At 37.3% G+C, this 25,237-nt stretch overlaps 1 pseudogene; it reads right to left on the bottom strand.

Annotated features, from left to right (window-relative positions):
- Positions 1–551: 551 nt before the first annotated feature.
- The window catches only part of LOC101826493, a 32,119-nt pseudogene continuing 7,433 nt past the window's right edge, over positions 552–25,237 (bottom strand).

The following is a 25,237-nucleotide window of genomic DNA, read 5'->3' as shown; positions in this document are numbered from 1 at the left end:
TCATCATCTGAACCTACTCCCAGGGAGACCAAATCTTTCCTAAATCAAGTTGGGGGGAAAAATATAAGAGGGCCACGATGGCTGACCATTCAAAAATAAAAACAAAACTAAAAATGTATTAAGGCAGAAGTTTTTTTAAAAATGCAGTACATAATTTACACAGAAGCAATGCTGTCATCTCCCCAGTGTGAGCTCAGTGCATGGACTCAGCCATCCTCCTCTAGGGAATCGGGGTGGCTTTTGGGAGGGTGAAGGACTTCCTGTAGCCATCTCATGGGTACTTGGAATTACTTAAAAAAGAAAAAAATGCACAATCAAAGTCATCAGCCACATTGTAGATATTTGGGGAATGCTTGCTCCAACCGACTGCTGTCGCCTTCACTGCTCCAGTTTTTAAATCCTCAGTCAAAAGCACCAAAACAAAAACAAACAAACCAAAACATTTTTTAAAATTAAATAATAAAGCCATGCCAATATTGTCTCATTTTTTTTCTGTGCAAGTTAGGCTTTGTCAAAGAAAGGGTGTAAAACACAGCTCAGTAACAGTCTGCCTAGAGGCATTTGCGGTGGACGATGGAGAGACAGGACACATCGTATTTGTGCTTGCTGATGCACATCTTCTGGAAGGTAGACAGTGAGGCCAAGATGGAGCCACCAATCCACATAGAGTACTTCTGCTCAGGAGGAGAAATGATCTTGATCTTCACGGTCCACCAGACACCAATGTGTTGGCATAGAGGTCTTTGAGGATGTCAAAGTCACACTTCATGATGGAACTGAACGTAGTTTCGCGGAAGCCACAGGATTCCATACCCAGGAAGGAAGGCTGGAAAAGAGCCTCAGGGCAACGGAACAGCTCATTGCCAATGGTGATAACCTGGTCATCAGGCTGCTCATAGCTCTTCTCCAGGGAGGAAGAGGATGCAGCAGTGGCCATCTCTTGATCGAAGTCCGGGGCAACATAGCAAGCTTCTCTTTGATGTTTCGCACTATTTCCCTCTCGGCTGTGGTGGTGAAGCTTTAGCCACACTCGGTCAGGATCTTCATGAGGTAGTCTGTCAGGTCCCGGCCAGCCAGGTCGAGACATAGGATGGCATGAGGGAGAGCGTAGCCCTCATAGATGGGCACAGTGTGGGTGACTCATTTCTGGAGTCTATCACAATGCCATTGGTATGACCAGAGGCATACAGGGACAGCACACCATGAATGGCTACTTACATGGCTGGGGTGTTGAAGGTCTCAAACATGATCCGGGTCATCTTTTCTCGGTTGGTCTTGGGGTCCGGAATGCGTGAGTAAGCAGCACAGGGTGCTCCTTGGGGGCCACACGCAGCTCGTTGTAGAAGGTATGGTGCCAGATCTTCTCCATATAGTACCAGTTGATGACAATGCTGTGTTCAATGGAGTACTTCAGGGTCAGAATGCTTCTCTTGCTCTGGGCCTCGTCACCCACGTAGGAGTCCTTCTGGCCCAGGAGAACAGGAGAACTGAGACAGGGTAGGAATAGAAGAGGGCAAGATGGGAGATGCCTTGATAATGGGAGCCAGTACAAGTTTGGAGAGAGGTCTGGCACAGAGGAAATGATAGGGGACCCACAGGGATATCACCAACTAAGAATCTAATCAGTGTTGAAGAGGCTGCCTTTGATTGCCCCCACATAAAGAGATTGATGACTACCTTGGTTACCATTCCTAGAGCCTTGACCCAGTAGCTGATCGAAGCAGAAACAGACATCCATAGCTGAGCACTGAGCCATAGTCCAAGAACCAGTTGATGAGAGGGAGGAGAGATGACTAAATGAACTAAGATGGAACTAGAGATACCCGCAGAAACAGTTGACTTGACCTAATGAGAGCATGCAGACCTTAGTTCTAAAGTGTGGGAATCAGTCGTAAAATGCGGGAAGTATCTGAATATGGGTACCAGCTAGGAGGCCAAGGCAGTCTATGGGACATTCTAACAGTGGAGCCAGGGTTTATTCCTAGGTCACAAATGGGCTTTGGGTGCACATTCCCTATAGAGGGATACCATTGCAGCCCAGTTATGGAAAGGGGGGCCTGGGTCCTCCCCCAGATGATGTTATGAGCTTTGTTGATCCCCCATGGAGGGTGGTGGGTCGGTTAGGGGGACGGTGGGAATCATGGGAGGAAGGGAGGGTGAGGGAATGGGTGGATGGATATATAAATAAGAGTGTTTCTAAAAGGAAAAAAGGAAAAAAATTCAAAAATTTACCAAAAATTCATTGTGAATTTGATACCTACAAAAAGAGAATATAAATTGGAGTATATATTAAATGAATTTCATTTCAATGAAGTACTTAAAAAGTCACTGATACAGAGTAAACTGTTTTTTTTAATTTTGTTAGTTTATTTTTACATTTCAATTCCAGTTCCCCCTCCCTCCTCTCTTCCTGCTCCCCCCACTTCCCATCACTCAGAGAGGGTAAGGCATCCCCTAGGAAGTATACTAAGTCTGTCCCATCATCTCATTGATGTAGGACCAAGATACCTCCCCACTCCCCATACTCCTGTGTCTAGGCTGGGCAAGGTATCTCTACATATCTCTCCACTAAGTCAGTTTGTGCATTAGTGTTAGATCTTGGACCCACTGCCAGTGGCCTCATATATTGTCCCAGTCACACAATTGTCATCTATATTAAGGGAGTCTAGTTCTATCTTATGCAGGTTCCCCATTTGTCAGGCCTGAATCAGTGATTTCTCACTAACTCCGGTCAGCTGTTTCTGTGGGTTTCCCCATCATGGTTTTAACTCCTTTCTGTTGATAAGTTTCTTTCCTTTTAAGTGGAATTGTCACTTAAGCAAAAATATTCTGTTACAGTGACAGTTGACAAAAACTACTGTCTTTGAGACATCTTAATTAAGCACTTTGCATATGTACTAAATGTTAAACTCTTACTATTATCTTATATCAATATGATATCAGCTGCATCTGAAAAGGTCAAGGCAAATAGAAACAAATGGAAGAGATAATTTTGATTACAACATTTGTGAGTCTGGGAGACAGACAATTCCACACATTATTTATCTCCTTATCTGTAAAATTTTATTGTCTTTAATCCCCAAAACTAAAAGACATGATTTGATTTTCTATGCATAGATTTAGTGTACCTCGCTTTCCTCAATTAGAGGTAGTTGTAAAGGAGAATGATGTTTTATTAGAATTTCATTAAAGGAAGAACAGAAGGCTTTTGATTCAGTCTGCTATAATTACAGGAGGATAACTTTAGTCAATCTTCAGTTTTTTTAAGGTGGAGTTTGTGTTAAATTAAGCAAAGGTTATAAGGATATTCACCGATCAATTTTCTTTCTAAATGTTAAACTTAATTATGAATTATTTATGGAGCCCATTAATTATTTAAGAAATTAATAATTAACATACAGAACATACATATTTTGGAGACACAAAACTTTAAATCCCCAATTAACCGTAAGCCTATTTTATATTAATTTAAACATGTGTTGACACATTTGTATTATATTCTTATATTCCATTTTTGTCTTAGGAAGTAAATGCATACTATACATGAACTCTGTGCCTAGTGATCTACACATATTATTATAATAAGATGAGACTTAGTGCTTATAATAGAGAACACTCAATGCATTTAAAAACACTTACTTGAAATATTCTCCATATTTTGTTTGTAAGTAATGCTAAGCATGTTTTTCCATATATCCATGCTCTCTCCCACAATTCCAGCTGCAAAATTTTAAGATATAATTTATAAAGGCCACAAACTACTGTGAATATGTTCCATCTCTTGCAGCTGGATGCCAGAGAAAGTGTTCATGACCAGCATTGGCTACATATAAGACTGCGACCATTCTGGCCTACACTGAATGCAATTCATATCCATGAAAACTCAAAGCCATAAACTATATATTTATAAAAATTTTCTTGCTGTAGTCTGTATACATAAATTAAACAATAGTAGTGTCCTTGGTCAAGCTTTTCTCTCCTGTGCCAAGGATTTTCGTATAGCACAGTTAATGTCAAAGTGGGAATTCAAGGCATATTTAAATGGGTATTTATGGATCATGAAATCATGACTTTCTGTATTCTCACTGAAAATACTTCAGTGGAATTCACATAACTTTAAGAGGCTACTTTCTATTTCAGGAGAAAGGCCATCTGATAATGAATGCATAGACAATATTGGTCAAGTATTTGAGATGCAAGGACACACTGTTCATGTAGAGTGGTTTTTAATTCCTGTGTAAGAAGTTAAGTATCATCTTCTCTGCAAAGAAATCTTACAGACTGGCCAATAGAAGTCATATCCTTTTGTTTGTACTGTTTCATTTTCCCCACACCTGTTATCTAGCTTCTGCCCAGAGGTAGTTAACATCTGAAATTAGTGCAGAGAAATTTATTCCTAAAAATGAACAAGTAATTTAAAAAACCCATGATGGATTAAATATAATACTGCAAATCATTTGCTTCCCCTTATTTATCTGAGGTGTACAGTTCTCTCACTTAAGCATAGAACTACATATTCCATACACTTTGAGCCTTATGTTTGTATACGGGATTAGCTGAATGTGTTATAATTTTATTTTGTCCTCAAGAATATATTAGGTAAGTATTTGAAGGTTTATAATATTTTTACTACTGCAACTTAAAATAGGTGAGTTTAACTAATTTAAGTCTATTTGTCCTTCCTTTGATACTATTTCAGAATATCTGATTGTGAGATATTTACAACATATTGAACTTTGTTTCTCTTAGTGGTGGAGGATAAGAATTTCATATCAAATTGCCAACATCTTATAACGGAATTTGTACTGCTTGTACTGTTATGGTGGTAGCTTCACTCTGGCATCCATATACCCAAAGAGTCTGGGATATCATGGAGGAAGCTTCACCCGAGCCCTCTTTCCCACCTCCTCTATGGGTCGCTGGAAGGCGATGCAGGAGCGTTGTATCCATTAAATGTGGGCTTTTTCAATTAGGTTTGATTTGATCTGATTTGAATTGTTGCATTGGTGGATAGACTTATCAGGGTGCAGAAACTTTTCATGTACCATGACAGATTGCATCATTTTTGAGAAAAATACATAGGGGAGAGTTTTTGCTTATTTTATAGGAAACCAACACCACTGCTAACATCTTCAATAATTTTTTTGAGTAGACCATGTCCTGCAATCACCTTTTACATTTCCCCCTCCCAATAATTTTAAGTGTCTGTTAGGTCTCAAACCCAGGACAAATGATTGAGAAGCCTATTAATATATCAAAACTGACATTGGCCTCCAAGTTCTCCCAGCATCTCTCAGTCCCTACCTGTAACAGGGTCCTCAAGACTGGCATAAGACTGCCCCTATCCTAAACTTCTCCAGAGCAAGGACTGGGCTTGGTTTTCCCTTCCCATAGCTTTTCTATTTCCTATACAACCAAGATAATTTGCTTATATTGTACGTGGTCCCTTTGGAATTCTAGCCTCTGCCTCCTGGCATATTGGCTACCGGCTCTTCTCTTTTCTCTACCCTCTTTCCTCACATGGCCTAGTTTATTTGATATGTTGTGTCCACTCTGGACCCTTCCAGATCACTGGGCCTCTGGCTCTTCTCTCCCTAATGTCTACAATAAATTTCCAACATACCTAAAAGCAATATGTCCTCCTCTTTATTTATTTTTCCCTCATTTAGTATCTAACACACACACACACACACAATTTTGGGGGGAGGGTCAGGTATTCAAAATATAGCAAAGCACTGAGTTTAATGAAAGTTTGTGTTTCTGGAATTATAATTGAATTTATGATATTCAGTCAGGAATGGTGGTGATGCCTCCAATGTCATTGCTTGGGAAGAAACTGAGACAAGATGACACTAAATTTGATGCTCATGTAGGCTACATTACTGAGTTGAAGGCAAGGCTGGACTATGGAATGAGAGCCTATCTCAAAGGCTCAGGGCTAGTACCTACCTCAGGGGTACCACACTTGTTGACTCATGTGAAGGTGTGAATGCTATCAACACTGATTGAAAATTGTTTTTCACACTTTACATTTTGATTAATTTCTTGGCAGAGAAAATATGGGACAATATCCTTTTGCAATGCAGAACAGCAGCACTGAGTCTCAGCTCCTAGACAGCCATATGGCAATGAATGTAAACAACTGATATTGCACACAGCACTGCCTTGATAAACTATGTTTGCTTGCTAGGCCAGTTGTAGTAGATACATTTTCAGCTTATGGTGCCTTCAGTTTAAAGTGCCTTTATTGAAACATATTCTCATCTTAAATCAAGCAGCATCTCTAGTTTGTTACTGTGCTTCCTGTCCATGTATTGTACCATTAAGCATCTCTGAAAAAGTAAAAAAATACTGATTGTGCAGCATGTTACCTTTTTTATGATGAGAAATAAATCAAATTTTATAGTAGCTTAAAGTTTCTGCATTGGTTGCTATTACATTTTAGAAAATTAGTAATTTTCAAGCTATCTATGAATGTATAGACACTTAAAGGAACAGTATTTAGTATATTCACTGAATATTTGTGGGTATATTGGGTATATGGTATATTCTAGACACAAAATAAAGGCTTTTGTCATTTAATCTTCATAACTACCTGATGTAATATGTATTAATGACAACATTTTTGATAATGTGAGAAAATGTGATAAATGTGAGAAAAATATGTTCATATGTACCCTGCATGCAAGGAAGAAAGTTGAGATTTAAACTTGGGTCTCTATACTTTGATAAAATAGGTGAAAACAAGTGTAAGATGATTAATGAAGAAAAGTTGGTCCTTGTTTCTCAGGTTTTACTAGTCATAAACATATTTCAGTTATGATATTATTTTGGTGAGTGTTAAGTAGTCCTACTAATGACAAATAAAAAGCTAAATGAAGGACTATGCAGATGTACTGTATGCCTTTAATCCCAGCCCTCTTAGGTAGAGACAAGTGAATCTCTGAGTTCCAGACCAGCCTGATCTTCAGTGCAGAGTGAGTTACAGGACAACCATGGATGCTACACAGATAAACAAAAAGCTCAAGTTTTGTTTCAAAGGATATCCATGTCCCCAAAGTCTAAGGAAATGATATCAACTTGTCAGTTTTCAAAACCACAGATTTCTCTTAAAGTGATTTTGCATGATCTCATTTTATTATAGCAAGGGCTGGTCGAATGATCCTGATTTTTGTATCATGACTTAAAAAGAATCCTAGAGTGGAGCTGATTTTATGGGCATAAGTACCTTTTGTGATATGTTCTCTTTAGTTTACAATGTGGACATTATACTGGAAGGGACTGAAACACCACACGATCAGAAATTAATTAAAAATATTTAAAGAGAAAGTCAGAAGGTGCTGTAGAACTGGTGGACATTGTGGAACTTCCATTTCATAAGAGATTTTTAACTATTGACTTTCTTCATCTGATCCTAAACCTGGAAAAATATGCCTTAGTAAAAGTTAGTACTTTTTCAATTGCTTAACTATCTTCTTTTAAGGCAATATGATTAACAGTAGACTCCAATGACCATTGTGCCTTGAATGAAGTTATATCAACAGTAACTACAAGCCAGAAAAATTTCTAGGATCTCTTGGGTCTATCACTTCCTTTATATGTATATCCACCTCTCATTTTTGTGTGAATGTGCATGTTTGTGTGGGGGAGCAATGCATGAATGTGGATTGTAGAAAACAGCTTAGGATGTTATTACAAAGGTGTGGTCTCTCCCTGTTTTTCAGACAGGGTATTTTACTAGCTTGCAGTTGGCCAAATAGACCAAGTTGGCTGTCCAGGGACCCTGGGTAATTGCCTAGCCTCCAGTCCCAAGAGCTGTGATTCATATATCAAGCATACCTTTGTTTTCTTTTTTTTAAAACCTGGTTTCTGGAGATCAGTCACAAGTCCTCCTGTTTCCACAATAAACATGTTACTGACCAATTTCAGTTCCATATATCTGTCCATCTATCCATGGAGAGATATTAAGTTTCTAGGACATTCCATTTCTAGTGAGGGATTTATTTCTGGGTTACTGATGTCAGTTTTCCTACTTTGCTATTAAGATCTATTTGTAGTGCAAGAAATAGAGAGATGGAGAACAATAGAGTAAAAGAAGGATAGAACATGAAATAGAGGAAGGAGCTGGCACACACATAAAAATCATTCTCTCTAAAATCGTTTATGAGGAATTTGATTAACCAAACTATGGTTTCACTTTGAAGATGCCAATTCAGATTAATTATTTCCTTGGAATCGGCATCTTCACACAGTAATATGGTAGCACACTTGACTTAAATTTGTGAGTTTGAGGACAGAAAAGATTACAATGTGGGTTAAGCATTAAATTCTTACCAAGTTTGCTACACTTGGCAATGGTGCAACTGACAACAACATGCATGTTGGTCCACTGTTCTCAAAATATATATTTAAGACAAAATTCCATGGCCCTCTCTTGGTGTTTTGCAGCACCGATAAATATGCTGACGGCTCTGAAATTTTCTCTAAAAATGCAGCATTTCATCACTTGCATAACCATGGGGGAGCATGTTTTATTTACTGAAAAATGCTACTATTTTGTAATAGCATTCCAATACTGAAGATCTGATGAGTAGATCTCTGAGGCTGATTTATAATCTACTAGAAGGAGACAGGAGAAAAACAAAGGAAACAAAATGTAAAAATAATTGTACAAAGAATTTGAAAACTTAAGGTATCTTAAATGGACAGTCCTTAGATAAAATATATACAGTGAAAAAATCAGGCAAGTCTTCTCTGAAAAGATTATGTTTGAGTTAAAATTCTAGTGTTGTAAAATAATTAGACAGTCACTATTAAGAGATCTGAAAAAATATATCCCAAATAGGGGAGAGGCTAAAAATTAATGATCTGAGCCAATCCTGGTGTGGTAGGCATGGAATCCCAGTTGTTTGAGAAGTTAAATCAGAAGAATCTCGATTTCATAGTCTTCTCGGATTATCTAGAAACTATTTGAAACACTATGTCAAACATTTTTTCCTCAATATATGTTTTAATTTAAATTAGAAACATGAATGCTTCACATGTCAATCCCAGTTCCCTCTCCCACTCCTCCTCCCTTGTCCCTCCACCAGCCCTCAAGTCCCGCACCCAATCCCCATATCATTCCCCAGAGAGGGTGAGGTTCTCCTTGGAGGGGATCTCCAAAGTCTGTCATTTCATCCAAGGAAGGACCTAGGCCCTTCCCCATGTGTCCAGGCTGAGAGAGCATCCCTCTATTTGGAATAGGCTCCCAAAGCTCATTCATAAACCATGGTGAACACTGATCTACTACCCAAGGCCCCAGTGATTTCTGTCGCCTCATTCATGGAGTCTGAATAAGTCCCCTGTTGGCTTCTCAGCCATCAGTCTGGGATTCAAGAGCTCAGCCTTATCCTGTAAGCTGTCTTTGTGGGTTTCACAATCATGGTCTCGGAAGCTAAGCAGGGTCAGGACTGGTTAGTACTTGGATGGGAGCTCAAACAATTTATTATTGTGCTGAGGTATATATCAGGGATACAGCACAGGTTTAGGAAACAGGAAGCCTTGGATTCAATCTCTAGGATCATGGGAAATGAAAAAAAAAAAGATTGAACTTGTACTGGACCTGACTCATTATAGGAAAAAAGAAAATCAATGCAAAAGGTAAATAAATTAAGACAAGAAAAACTGTTAATTTCTTCATAGTAACTGTAAAGCTACATCCTGTTGCCTTATTTAATCACGAAGAACATATAAGTGGTAAAATAGACAAAAATACTTAAAGAAATATTTTATGAAAAAATGTCTGTAGTTGAATAAGAGAATAATTCTCTGATAAGAATAAAAGACAAGCTTTCTCAAATGATTATTATTTCCCCAATTAAGTTAAACACAGACAATTAAACATCCACACTATAATTTCATTATGATAACTGTTGCATTTTTAAACGACTGAATCCAATTGAAAACTAACAGATTAAAGAGAAACATCACAATAGAAACCCCAAGGAATTTAAAAATGACCAGTGACAAATGTATCACATATTAATATATAAAAATTTAAATCCACTTAATGATACCAAGCTAGCTTTGACTTATATTGTTGTTTTGAGAATTAAATAAGATTATTTCTACAGTGGCATTTACCATATCAACCCTGAGCTTCAGATTTCCTATGTAGCAACATCGATAACCTTGTCAGATTTACTTTTCAAAGCATAACTTGTTCTATTGTGATTCTGTACACCATTATTCATATCTCAACAGCAACACATATCAAAGTGTCCTGGATTTTTACATTAGAATCTTCCAGGTGACACAAACATTATTTCCAGAAATATAATGGTATTTTAGTCAAAAAAGATCTTGTCAATTTAAGTTTGTATACCCTGCTTGAGACTGTGCAGATTAAAACAAATTGTTCAGGAGTCTGCATGTGTATGTTTAGTGCCTTCAAAAAGAACGGTGTTCTACTCAGACTTCTTTTACTAAGTGTATTGTAATGCAGGGCACTTTCTGTTCAGAACTTTAAAGATAACAGGATTTCCTCTGCTTCCTTAAATCTTGCTGTATTATTTTCTTTTTCTTTTTTTTCTCTGACTAGGAACTGTTTCAATAATTAACAGCTGCTGTCTGCTACATCAGTAAAATAGAAGAAAAAGTTCCAGAAGATGGGTCTGCTATAAACAAAATGTTGAAAAAAATATGACAGGAGCAACTATTTCAGATCTCTGTGTGCTAACCAAGAGCTTAGAACAAAGGAATACCCAATCAACACAATGACAATTTTCATGTATTTTAATTTATGCTATTTATGATATACCCATTTCCAGGTCCAGACTTCAATGATAGGTCTGTTTTGGTCTTGCCTTATTTGTAATTTTATTGTTTAAAAATGCATACATGTGTATAATGTGTTTTGATCAAATAGATCCACCTACTATTCTCTCCTTTCCAAGTCCTCTCCATCTGTCCACACTTCTTCTTCCCAACTTCACATGGTCTTTCATTTAAACTCGTTGAATCTACTTAGTACTACTTGTATGTACACGAATGTCAGTACATCTACTATACTACTGGTTACCTCTCAGAGCCCTTATCCCTGGAGAAAACTGACTCTCTCTCTCTTTCTCCCCCTCTGCCCTTCTCTCTTTCTCCCTCTCCCCCTCTCTCTCCCTCCCTTATCCCCCAGACAGCATACATCAATGCTTATAATTCCTTAGTTAGGGTTAGTACTTTATGAGCCGTTCCCCATCCCTGCTTAGAATTTGACTAGCCAGCTTGATCCTTCTTTGGCATATGCACATTAATAGATTTTTATCTCTTAGGGAATTGACTTTTTAATAACCATACAATGACTGTTAAAGTTATTTTATTTTAATTATGTTTGTGTATGCATGTGTGAGTGCCTGTGTGCTGCCCAGCCTGAATGCTTGGAACCTAGGTCTCTATTCCTCTAAAAGTGTAATTCAAACTGAACCACTGAGCCATATCTCCAGTCCCTATTATATCTTTCTTTAATCTTGTTAGCTTCCTTTTGTTGCTCTGAAATTTGATTTTCTAATATTGCTGGTGTTATTCTATCTTTTGAGTAGCATGTGTATAATAAATTTTCTCAAAAGTTTTATGAATTTATCTTTATTGTAGTGTCACTATTATAGCACAGGCTGGCCTGGATTTCACTAGGTAGCCCAGGCTGTTTTAAAACTTGTAGTTCTTCAATTGGTGATCCCTAACTCCTGGGATTACAGTCACAGGGCACCATGTTCATCCAAAAATGTCTGATCTTATTTGTGTTTGTCTTTATATTAAAGGAGGTCTTCATCTAGACAACATATTGTTTAATACTCACTCTAGAAGACTTTAATTTATTTACTTTATAACACCATTAGAACGGACACTGTGATAGACAAATAATAAATAGGACCTCTTGAAACTGCAAAGATTCTGTAAAGCAGAGGAAACCGTCGATAAAACAAAACGCCATCCTACAAAATGGGAAAACATAGTCACCAACTCCACATGCCACAGATGGCTGGTCTTCAAAATGTATAAAGAACTCAAGAAATAAGGCACCATACTACCAAATTATCCAATTAATAAATGGGGTACATAATGAAGCAGAAAATTCTCAACTAAAGAATCTCAAATGGTCAAAATACACTTAAAGAATTGTTCAACATCCCTATCCATCATATAAATGCAAATTAAAATGACTCTGAGATACCACCTTACATCTGTCAGAATGGCTAATACCCAAAACACTGTGGACAGCATGAAGGAATAAGGGGAACACTCCTCCACTGCTTGTAGGAGTGCAAACATGCATAGAACCTTTGGAAATTGATATGGAAATTTCTCTGAAAATTGGGAATCAATATACCTCAAGATCCAGCTATACCAACTTAGGGTTATACCCAAAGGATGCTCAATCATACCACAAGGACACTTGCTCAACTATGTTCACAGCAGTATTCTTCATATTAGCCAGAATCTGGAAGCAACTTATGTGCCCCTAAACTGAATAATGGAAAAGGAAAATATGGTACATTTAAACAATGGAGGATTACTCAGCTGTACAAACCAATGACATCATGAAGTTTTTAGACAAATGGATGGAAATATGGGCAGAAAACATCCTGAGTGAGGTAACTCAGTTCCAGAAAGACAAGCATGGCATTTACTCACTCATAAGTAGATATTAGGAGTAAAGAACAACAGAACCAACCTACAATCCAAAGCCCGAGAGAGGCGATAACGAGAAGGGCCCAAAGAAGGGTCCATGAATTTCCCTGGGAAGTGTAAGTAAAATATAACTGTTGGGCAAATTGGGGTCAAAAGTGGGGAGATGAAAGCATGAGATCTTGATTAGGCTGCATGAAGAAGGCAGGTTGTGGTGGGACTCAGAGGGAGAATAAAGGAGACATCTTGAATAGGGGAGCCTTTTGGGGCTAGGGATTAACTGAATTCCAGGGAAACCCCCATTAATTCACAAGGATGAGCCAATCTAATACTCCTAACAATAGTGGATGGGGTACATGAACTAGATATCTTGTGAAGAAAGGGAGGATGAATTTTACAAGCCACGATTCAAGCCATGAGGCCGGAAAACAGAAAAAGCTGACCTGAGCTCCATGGAGCCATGGACTTTGGACAAACAGGGAACCTGCATGGGACCGACCTAGGTCCTCTGCGTGTGTATAACAGTTATTCAACTTGAACTGTTTTTAAGGTTCCTGACAGTGAAATCATGACCAGTCCCTGGTACTTAGCTTACTTTTGGGAATCTCTTTCATGTTGTTGTCATACTTCCTTACTGTATGCTATGATGTAAGCTTCCTTACCATGTGTTCCCTGCTATGATGTACTAACACCTCTAAAATCACGATTCAAAAAATACCCCTCTATTAATCATTATTTTCAGTTAAGAGTACTGTCACAGTAATAAGATAAATAAAAGATCCATTCTTTAGTACCTAGGTTAAATTGATTTATTATATCTGATAGCCAACTATTAACCATGTCTTTAGGAAACTAAGTACATGTGTTTTTTGTACTAATTTGGTGAAATTGGGAGAAAAGCAGAGTCTTCAATTATGTGACATTTTAAAGGAACATAATATAAAAAGGAGACATAAAGTTTTCTTGTCCAAGTCACTTAAAATTCAATAATCAAAATAGTTAAGTTTGCACCACCAAGAAATAAAACAGTATTTATTTTGATCATGTATATCACACAATCTGGAAACATTTATGCAATATTTAAGATCATATAAAAACTGAGGTTGCTAAGGTGAGTGGAAAATGATTTTCTGGAAGCTTAGAGTCTCTCAAAAAATGAGTACAATAATAAAATTAATGCTTTGAGTTCCATGTAAGGGGGATAAGGGTTTGAATTGAGAATTGATGGATGAAAGATTTTTTTAAAGATTACAACAAAAGGAAGATAATTTTGTACAAAATAGTATTCAAAAGTCAAGTGGAAAAGTTTCTTAGCAGTGTTTTAAACTCATTTCATTATCTTTAACATAGCACCTAAGATCTCATTTGGTTCTTGTCAAGAATAAACAAAATAACTTTTGTAAAATTTTAGGATATTGTCTGCCACACTCAGTATTCAATGGAAACTATTTTCATTGCCTCTATATTCACAGATGCTCTTTCAACACGATAGAATATTTTCTATCACTACTTAGCACTTTAAGACTCAGAAAAGATGAGTGTCTCACTAAGCAATGAGTATACAAAAAAGACATGACTAGAATACAAATGAACAAAACAAAGTAGTTTACTTATTCTGATCAATAATAGGAAATATGCTTTATTCATGCTTCTTTCTATGTAAAAAGAAAAATCTTTCTGCTAATCTCAATATATTTTAAAATATCTGACTTTGAAAGTGTTTGAGATAAAATCACTTTATATTAAAGAATCTCCTGAATTTCTTATTTTCTTATACAAATAATAAATGAATAATTTCTGTTCTGTATTGCTAATTGAATTGCATACCTCAATGGAAATCTGCTTTTTGTTATCCTCTTATCACTTCTTCTGCATCAGAAGGTACTTTAACTATACTAGGACCCTACAGCTTCTTTTATGGGATTTAGAACCATTTCATGTCAGAATAGTAGCTAAGAATACAAATATATATATATATAATATAAATTAAAACACAATAGCATTAAAGTTTACAAATACAAAATACCTACTCTTAAAAATCATATGGTTAGATTTATGCATTATCCAGAGTGTGTCATTTGAATGTTTAACTTACTGTTTACTTCAAAATGTATAATGTCAGACCTATCAACCATTCAATTGGTAGTTCACAAAAGAGGCTATATTACAATTGTTACTGATTAACTTGTGTTTGTTTTAAACTATATCTTTCACTTATTGGCATATACTTCTAATTCTGTACATTAATTATTTTGTGATTCATCAGATAGAAATGTAACAAGATCTGTAAAAATTGGAGATACAAGGAGTAACTTGTGTCTATTTTTCTTGACTTTAGTATTAAGAGTAAACACTTCTCTTTCTGAGGGCCAGAGCTTGCTTCCCATGTTCTATGTTAGGTGAATCAAAACCACCTGTAACTTCAGCTCTAGTCTATTCAATACTCACTTCTTTATTGCATGGACATCAGCACGTGTGTGCACATACTCATCCACCAATATACATACATAATTAAAAAATAATCAATATCTTTGAAAAAATCAACTATGATGGTTTCTATTAATATTGACCACTATTTCCCTAATGGCTAATGGTAATGCATAGTTTATTTTGAAAGCATAATCAAATTTATATCACTTATTCATAAAATAGTGAATATACATATTCCCCACTCCCAATGTAAAACATATCTATGGAAACTAAGTATTAAACAGTGAATAACTTCACATTAAAATAATGATGATTTATTTTTATGCTTTGAATAAGAATGACTCCCATAAACAAACATTTGAATTCTTCATCAGGGAGTGACACTAGTTGGGAGTAAATAGAAGGTATGTCCTGGGTGGAGGAAATGTGTCACTGATGGTGAGCTTTGAGATTTCAAAACCCAAGCCAGGCCCATGGGCTTCTTGTGCCCTGTGGATCTGTATGTAGAACTCCTGGCTATTTCTCTATCACCATGTATGCATTCCAGCAGCCATGCTTTCCACCATGACAGTTCTAGACTAATCCTCTGAAACTGCAAGCAAGTCCCAAGTAAATGCTTTATTTTCTTTTTTAAACTGTTTTATATTTGAATTAGAAACAATCTTGCTTCACTTGTCAATCCCAGCTCCCTTTCACTCCCCTGCTCTCCCAACCCCTACAACACCCTACCCAACACCAACTCCACTCTCCTGGGAGGGTGATGCCCTTCATGTGGGATCTCCAAAGTCTGTCATGTCATCCTGGGGCAGGGACTAGGCCCTCATCCTTGTGTCCAGGCTGAGAGTGCATTCCTCCATGTGGTATAGGCTCCCAAAATCCATTTGGATGCCAGTGATAAATACTGATCTATTGTCTGAGGCCCCAAAGAATGCCAAGACCTCCTCATTGACACCCCCTTCAGGGGGTCTGGATCATTCTCATGCTGGCCTCTCGGCTGTCAGTCTAGGATCCATGAGCTCCCCGTTTTTCAGGTCAGCTGTTTCTGTGGGTTTCACCTTCCTGGTCTTGACCCCTTTGCTCATCACTCCTCCCTCTCTGTAACTGGTTTCCATGAGTTCAGTTCAGTGTTTAGCTGTGGGTGTCTGCCTCTGCTTCCACCAGCCAATGGATGGAGGGTCTAGGATGGCATACAAGATAGTCATCATTCACATTATTGGGGAAGGGCATTTACGGTAACCTCTCCACTATTGCTTAGAATGCCAGTTGGTGTCATCCTTATAGATATCTGAAAATCTCACTAGTGCCTTATCTCTCCTCAAACCTATAGTGGCTCCCTCTATTATGGCATCTGTCACCCTGCTCTCCTCTATTCTTCCCCCAACTCCAACTTCTTGCTCACTCATTTCCTGGTCTCCCCTCTGCTTCGACCCCTCTCTTTTTCCCAGCTCCCTCTCACCTCCCCCCATTCTGCCATTCCCCACAGGAGATCCTGTGCCATTCAAGTTTCTATGACCATGGTGCCTCTTTACAGAATTAGAACACTGACTAAGACAATTGTGTAATAGTTTATGTGTTTCCTAGAGATTGAAAATTTGTTCCCTATTACATTTTCAGATTCATATGTTGAAGTCTAATCCCTAAATATATGTACTCAAATATGGGGAACACGTCAATCTGTATGAGATATTTTGGCACCTTTTGAAAGAGACTCTAGATATCTTGCCCATCCCTTCAACCACATAATGACACAGCATAAAGACGGTAGGTTTTCAGAGTGGCTTTCACCAAACATCAAATTTACTTCTTTCATGTGGCATGTTTCAGGACCCAAAATTATGAGTAATACTTGTGTTTTATGTGAACTCATTCTATAGAATTCTATTAGAATTTATAAACAAACTAAGATAGTGTTACGCTATCATTTGTAAGTAAACAACACATTCATATATCTGTAAATTACCATTCATCTAAAATATAGCTCTCAATATAACAATTTTAGAAGACTTAGTTTTTAATGATGATATTTAATTTGTATAAGTAAGTCATATTAAATGAATATTTACTTCTAATTCATGAACAGCTCTGCTAAATATTTTATTCCTTAAGTCCAAACATTACACAAAACTTTTACTTTGGGTAGTTACTTACTATTTTCTTTTGCTTATATGTTCTTGCATTATTTATAAATATTGTGCTAGCTAGAATTATCTTAACTTGACATAAGCTAGAATGATCTGAGAGGAAGGAAGCTCAATTGAGATAATACCTCCATAAAAGCAGGTTGGAGGCAGGTCTGTAGTCAACTTTTTAATTTCATGATTTGTGGAGAAGGACCTCTTTCATTGTGGCTGATGCATCCCATGGGCTGGAGGTTCTGGGTTTCTTACAGAAGAAACTAATTTGAGTAAGCCATAAGGAGAAAAACCGTAAGCATCACTCCTTCATGACCTCAGCATCAACTCCTACCTGAAGGTAAAGAGGAAAAGTCATACAGACCAAAGATAGAAATGATAAGTGTAAAATAGAACATACTCGTATTTAGCTAGCCCTTCTTTAAAGAAATATACTATGTCCCAAATCAGAAAAATTAAATTGTTGGGATTTCATTGGTTTTCAGCAACACCTCACTCAAAGTAACCACCTAACACTTTCATTATTTATCAACTTCCAATCCAATTCCTTTCCAGAGCAGACAAGCAGGCAGGCAGGCAGAGAGACAGATAGACAGACAGGTGTACAGGCCCCTGCGGGCGCGCACACACACACACAGAAAGAGAGAGAGAGAGAGAGAGAGACAGAGACAGAGACAGAGACAGAGACAGAGACAGAGACAGAGGCAGGGAGGGAGAGAGAGAGATCACAAAAATGAGACTGGTTCTTCATTTATTTCAAAATATTGCCAAACAATTCATAATTTACACCCTTTGTTCATATCACACTCTTAGAACTGTCTCGGTGTTCTTACTAGCCTGGACATAGTGGGTCCTCTTTCTGCTGGGAACAAGTAACTGACTCCTCAAGGCCTTCCAGCTTCCTTTTCTTATAATTAATTGGATATCAACATTTAAAGCTTTTTCAATTATTGACTTTGGGGTAGTCTGATTGATTTAATCTCTAAAAAGAATATCACATTAGTTGTCAATAAGATAGAGGAAGTCATATATATATATATATATATATATATATATATATATATATACCTTACTGCCTATTTAATATAATAATTTCTCAAGAAAGAATCTTGGAATTAATTTTTTCTTTTAGAAAGCTCATTGATATTTTTCACTCAAAATCACATTGACATTCTGAACTGAAAGCAATTTAATTATTTGCTATTATCACACTTCGTCTTTAACCCAAGGGGAAAATTAGAAAGGAAAGCAATAAAGTGATGTGAACTCTAAGTGACAAGTAAAGATGGGAAATTAAAGATATAATTAAATCATGCTTTTGGCATTCAAAACAGCATTTGTGTAATTGCATACGAACAGAAGCATCAGAACACACTGAATCTACATCCTTCAGCACCTACTTCAAGAGAAGATTTAATAAAAGTCAAAACCAGCCAGTTTATTTCACCCATAACCAAGTAAACCTGAGAGCATCTGAGAAACCAGACTTGGGGTACTTTAAATTGGTAAGACTCCTTCAAATATTTCTGAGGGAAGGTATTTCATGTAATTTATTTTGAATTTTTCCTTTAGTATTTAATAAGAAGTTCCCCCCAAATAATATCAGATTAGGTGTCAATAAGATATAGAGATGTTCTCTGCTCTCCTGGTGGTGTACCCCTGCCCCAAGTGTTTTGTTACATTTCTTTGAGAACAATAGAACAATTGCCACAACTAAATAACTCCCCCCAATTGCTCTGCTCTTGGGCAAATTAAAAAACAATTTGCCTTGTACCTAAAAGAAAAATGGGCTGAGAAATGAGGCAGTACATGCTAACCTGGAAACTAGTGTATGAAGGTTGATTTTACTCACCAATTTTACTTTAGTAATTTTCTTATGATTTATTCATATTTAGTTTGAAATCCTGAAAAAAACTTTGCTTAGGATACATTTCAGCTATTGTATAATCCAAAGGCACCTTGTCACTAACAGGATATCTGATTCCATCTTGGTGGTAATATCAACTGCTTCAAAACTTTGTAAGTTACTCTTTGCTTGTGATTTCTTTTAAAAATGCCATGCAAACCAAATTGTCTCTTGAAAATTAAACACTAAGATAGGATCTGCTAAAAATGTATTGCTCAAATAAGTGACTTCAGGTTAAATACTACAATTTCTGTAGTGGAATAAGCATTTAAAGAGAAGTAATTTTTCAGAAGCTCTCAGAACTCATATAGAGGAGTTCATTCAAAATGAACATATGTAAGCTAACCTTGCATCTAAACATCAGAGCAATTAATGTATGTTAGTATAACATAATCTGTAAAATACTGGAATTGCTAATACAAGAATCCTGAATTTTAATCTAATTCATTTTTAATAATATTCTCATATTGAAAACCACATATTAGTGAATTAAATGCCATTTACAGACAATTATTATTTTGTATGTAACTGAATTTATGATCACAATACATGGCAACTAAAATTATTGAGCCCTTCCTGATTACTTGACTTTTATTTAGTCTTCATAACAGTCATATAGAATAGGTTTTCTTAGTTTTCCCATTAAAAGTATAAGTAATAGAGTTTCAAAAAGACTGAATATTTATCTTAATATTAAACAGGTGGTAAAATTTGAGTTAAAATCAAACCAATAGGAATTTAGTCTAGAGTTTTCCTGCGTATTTCCCAAAACTACATTGCTTTCAACTTAAAGAATTCACAGAATATATTCTGTAAATATAACTTGATCTTTTATTAATTCATGAAACTATGTAAAATAAACATTTATGTCTATAGTCATGTAGAATTTATGACTGCTTCATTTATGTTTCAATAAGAATAATGCGTGTTAAATGACAAATGCTGACAATGAGGAAAAGTCTTTAATTAAGGAAATACCAAAATATTTGTAATCACAAACTGTGTCATACAAGATGAATCGAATCTTTATAAGTTTTCCATCTTTGGTGTGTAAAAAATCTTTAAATATCTTGAAGTAATTTCTTAAGAAAAGAAACTTTATTAATTTCAACTATATCCCATGACTCATACATTTATTGTCTTGAATTACCTTTTCTACTCACCCACAGTCAAAGAGAAATGACGATCTTTCATCCAACGTTCTAAGCACCTCCAGGATCTGATAATTACTCCATGTCTATGTAGAAGTTATGTATTTCATGCAATATAAGACATTTTAAGTTAAATAAAATTGTAACTCTTTGCTTCATTGGGGAAAAATGTCCTTGGTATATTATGTGTATTATAATATGCCTTGTCTATCTCTAGAAATTAGAATACAAAGCTTATGTTTCTTAGAAGAAGGAAATGTTGCTTGTGAGTATGAAATGGAGTCAGAAAACCTGCCAAACTACCTGCAGTATCAACAGCTTACTCATCTCCAGAGAAAACTGCATTTCTGTGACCAAAGCCTGTTGTCAGTAATGCTAGCTATATAAGACAACATAGTAAAAAACATTTTGGCAAATTGTATTTATAAGGAATATTTTTGGTGCATAATTTACTGTACTTTAGTTGAACAGACAATGTTTAATAAAGAATCTCCAGTCTCTTTGGTGAATACATTTTTTATTTTTATTATTAAGCAATTCAACAAAAAAGTCACCATTTCAATGTTTTGGGTAACTCCATGATTTTTTTTACTATATTTACATTTCTGCGACAGCATGAGCATATTCTGATTACACAACTTTTCCTCACTCCAATAGAAACCCAGTTCTTTTAAATCAATAATTTCCCACTGTTCTCTCTCCAGTGACCTATAATTTGTCCTCTACATTCTTTTCATGTGACTATATTGGATTTTAACAATTTCCTTGATTAAAACCATCAAAGAATGTGTTTCTTTTATTATGCTTTATAATTTTTGTTTATTCAATAATTGAAGATGTCGTGTTAGACTCAAACTTAACCTGCAAACCATATTTGCCCAAGGACAAAATTAAGTGTCTGGAATGCTGGAAGCTGCAGTTCTAGAGACATAATATATCACATGTTTTCACTTCACTAAATATATTTGTTTGAACCCACTACACCAGACGTGTTTGAGCACATGTTGGCAGGAAATCAGCCAGGATGTATCCTTACTCCTAATTGGAAATCATTGGAAATGCAATGAATTATGGTTTTGCCTTTTAAAAACTACTTCAGGCCATTTTCTAGGAACACAGAAAAGGACCTGGCCAGAGCCCATCTACATGGCCAGAATTTCATTAAAGCTTACTTTAAATTTGGCTCAAATTTGTGGAACTAATTTTTCTCTTGATAATCACAAGACTAACATTTGATGATGAAAAACCACTCCACCCCAATTCTGCTGAAGTTAGATTTTCCACCCCATGATTATGCTTTCTACTCTGCAAATTCCCAAGATGAAGGGTGGCACTTGAAAGGGAAATAGCAAGCATTTTATTTTTCCACCATCACCTGCAGAGGTTTCTTGATTCTGGGTTTGTGGATCCCAATCTTGGGGTGTAGGGGGCCTGATGAGACCGACAAATCCTTTGTCCCTGACAAAGAGAGATGTTCCATGACCCACGGATTATTTATGGTTAATTGGAGATTCAACCAGAACCACCAGTTTTTCCTTTTCTGATCTGCCTTGGAGCCCTGAAGAAGCCCTAATAAGACCAGGGGCCAAGGAACTTAGAAAGGCCTTGTGCCTGGGTGCCCATCAACAGGGTTTCAATGTGTAGGCTAAAGCACAAAGTTAAGGATCCCAGGATACCTCATGTCACTAGGGACCAAGGTGAGCACTTGACGAGGTCCAACATGGGATGTTAGGTGTTCCAGGAGCTAAGAGAACTCAGAGAGAGCTGGCCTCTGGTGGGTTCTTAGCTTCTTGTTCGGGGAGGCTATTTTTAAAAAGCAGCCTCCTATTTGTTAAGAGAATTTCTCCTAGTCAGACTGGTAGACCTCTGAATAACTCCAACTGTTAATGTTTCTGTCTTGTGGGCTTTGCTGTTGTTGGTGTCATTTTGGCTCTGTGTCTATACCTGTCTTCATGTGTTCTGATTCAGGGAACTGGATGAGCAAATGACAAAGCTGATAAGCTAGAGTGCTGATCCAAAGATCACTCCAGAAATGGAAGAACTTTGGGTTTACGGAAGTCAGTGGAAGTATGTGGCAGTTATGTGCACAGAAGGGAGCACAGTGCAGTGTCCAGGGCCAGGCTTGTGCTCCTGGGGGAGCTTTGAAAAAAAAGTCCAGGAGTTTCAAGCAGAAGACCAGAGTCCTCATATGGAAGGAAGTAGGTGGCCTCCAACTGCAGCACCACTGTGCAGCTAGAAATTCAGCTCTATGTCCACACCCTGTAACCACTAACTACAGCTCATAAGGTTACCCAGCCTCCTGTTGCACCAAAGTATTCCATTGTATTCCCTTTCCCCTACAATGCAGACAGACACTATGACCCCTGTTGGCATTGAATTCAGCAGCTGTATCTATGAAGGTGCCCTCCCACCCTCATTGAAATTACAACACTGAAGAAGGTAAGGAAAGTTTTGTCTGTTTTGTGCAAAAAGCTTTGTCTTTTGGGTTTGTGTATATGAATGGGTCTGTGTTTTCTGATATGAGTGTAAGTTTTGTTGTAAACATGGAGGTGAAGTAGGATTGTGTCTGATTCAATTGAATGAATGAGTATGTGATGATAACCACATGTTTATTTCTGACTGATCTTTGAATGTGTGAGTTTACTGTATTTCTTGGTGATAATTTTGCCCTTTTTCTTGCTGCTAGCTGACTGGGCTCAGAATATATCTCTATATATTCTGATCACTGGATTTAATTCAGCAACATTCAAATGCCATTTGGGTATAGATAATATTAAAGTTGTTTTATGCTATTCTACTTTATTGAAAAGCTGGCTGTGGAATTGGGTTGTGGCTCTCCTTTTTACAGACTCAGGCATGCTTTAAAAGTCTCTATGTCAAGGGTCAAGAGCTATGACGGGGAGAAAAAGAAGCAAAGAAAAACAACTAAAAGGATTATTGATTTCATTTAATTGCCAAAAAGTATTACATGAACTCTCTATGTTTAAAAAAATCTATAATATGTGTAATAAAAAGTTGATTTAAAACTTATAATACAGGTTTGGTTTTTGGAAATATGTTCATAAGTAATCTTGAAGGAACTATGTGGCATGATTCCATTTCAGAATACACGTCATACATGGCCTACCACCATGCTTTGACATCCTCCTTTGTTGGGGTTGGAGGGAAAAGATGTCATGTGGTTTCACCACCATCTTGATTAAAGGCAACCATGTAGTGTGGCCCAACCAAGAAGATGGCAATGCATCTCCAAGATACTTTTATTTAAATGTATTTTTGTATGACAATTACTGTCCTGTCCTAAAAAAACATAGTTTATGAAATACAGGCCTTAAAATAATTGTTGTCTACTTATGCATTAAAGCTTCCCCTCCATGTGTTCATATACAAGAACATATCTTGCTGACAGCCACACTTTGTCACATAAGAGTAACTCAGATTGTATTGCTTTTAAAGATATTAAAGCATCATAGAGTCAGCTGAGATCCATAAGACAGGCTGTGTATGCTGTTGAGGGTATGGCCAGAAAATGACCCAAGCCACTTAGGAAAGTCCCAGGGGAATCCCAAATTATTAACATTGAATCATTTGTACTGATAGTGCTTGGTATTGCCTTGTGCAGACTATGGGTGTGTCCTGTATCTTTACTCTTGAAATAAAAAGGGTACTGTAGTTGATTAACAGCAATGTCAAGAAATCAGTCACAGGGTATAACAGACCCATGTGGGAGTTTATTAGGAAGGGAGTGTGAAAGAGGAACCTGTGTTGGCTGACCAGAAAGGAAGGGAAGAGAGGGTGAGGGGCAGGTGGAACTTACTTAAAAGGGAATATTTGAGCATGTGTACAGAGCCTTAAGCCACCCAACACATGATGTAGCCATGCAAGGTATAATGAAGCCAGGCAGCACATGACACAGAGACATATGGACATAGGGCCAGGTGGGCTAAGTATTTGCCTGCATGTCAGTGGACACATGCTGCCAGCTGACTGGGGCAAGCCAGCATAATGCATGGATTGTAAAAATCTTACCTTTTCTATTATTAGAAGGCAAGGGATTATAATGGATACCAGGTGGGATAGGGATGGGGCTACCAAGTTCTCAAGACTGCTTCCAGCTGACTCAGTAGAAATTGACAATCTTTGGGGTACTTGAGAAAGGCGGAGTGATAGGAGCTGTCATTCAGTAAAATATGTCTCTCTTATTGATTGATGAATAAAGCACTGTTGGCCAATAGGGGAGCAATATAGGTGAGACTAGGAGTCGAGGAGGATTCTGGGAAATGTAGTCAAGAGTGGGGAGTCACCACGTGATTCGGGGAGGAAAGGGCACAAGTCTGTCATCCTCGGAAAGATAAGTCCTTATAAAAATATATATTAATAATTATGGGTTAATAATTAAGTCAGAGCTAGCCATTAAAAAACCATAGCAAATGGCCAACAGCTTCATAAGTAATATACCATCCTGCATGTTCATTTGGCACTGACTCGGCTCTGGGACCAGGCTGGCAGAAAGAATGCACATTACAGTGGGGTGCTGGTTGTTTCACTGTTGTCCAGTTTATGTGGAACCATCCATTGTTTCTTGGGCCTGGTAAGATGCTGTCAGGGCAGAAGATAAAGTTAAATTTAGGAAAAATATCTTAGGTCCTGGTAACTGAGCAATTGGGTGTCAAGACTAGGGAAATGGTCTTCTGGTGCCCTGCTTGGAGCCTCCTGAGACCGGCGGACTGAGCACGGGGGACTGAGCAAGGGGGAACCCATCCCTGCCCATCCAGAGTTTGCCAGCTTTATCATAATAGTACCACCTCCACCAACAGCAGGAGGTAAGCATGGCCCTGTTTCCAGCCTATCTTGCAGTGCCCTGCTCAGAGCCCCCGGGGACTGCACACTGGGGAACCTATCCCAGATGAACAGCCCATCCAGAATCTGCCAACATCAAGTGCTAGTCCAGCCTTCAG

Source organism: Mesocricetus auratus, unplaced genomic scaffold (assembly GCF_017639785.1).
Source record: "Mesocricetus auratus isolate SY011 unplaced genomic scaffold, BCM_Maur_2.0 Super-Scaffold_100003, whole genome shotgun sequence".
In the NCBI taxonomy this organism is placed as follows: Eukaryota; Metazoa; Chordata; class Mammalia; order Rodentia; family Cricetidae; genus Mesocricetus; species Mesocricetus auratus.
The sequence above is the reverse complement of the archived record's forward strand: the minus strand, read 5'-3'. Positions and strand labels throughout refer to the sequence as shown.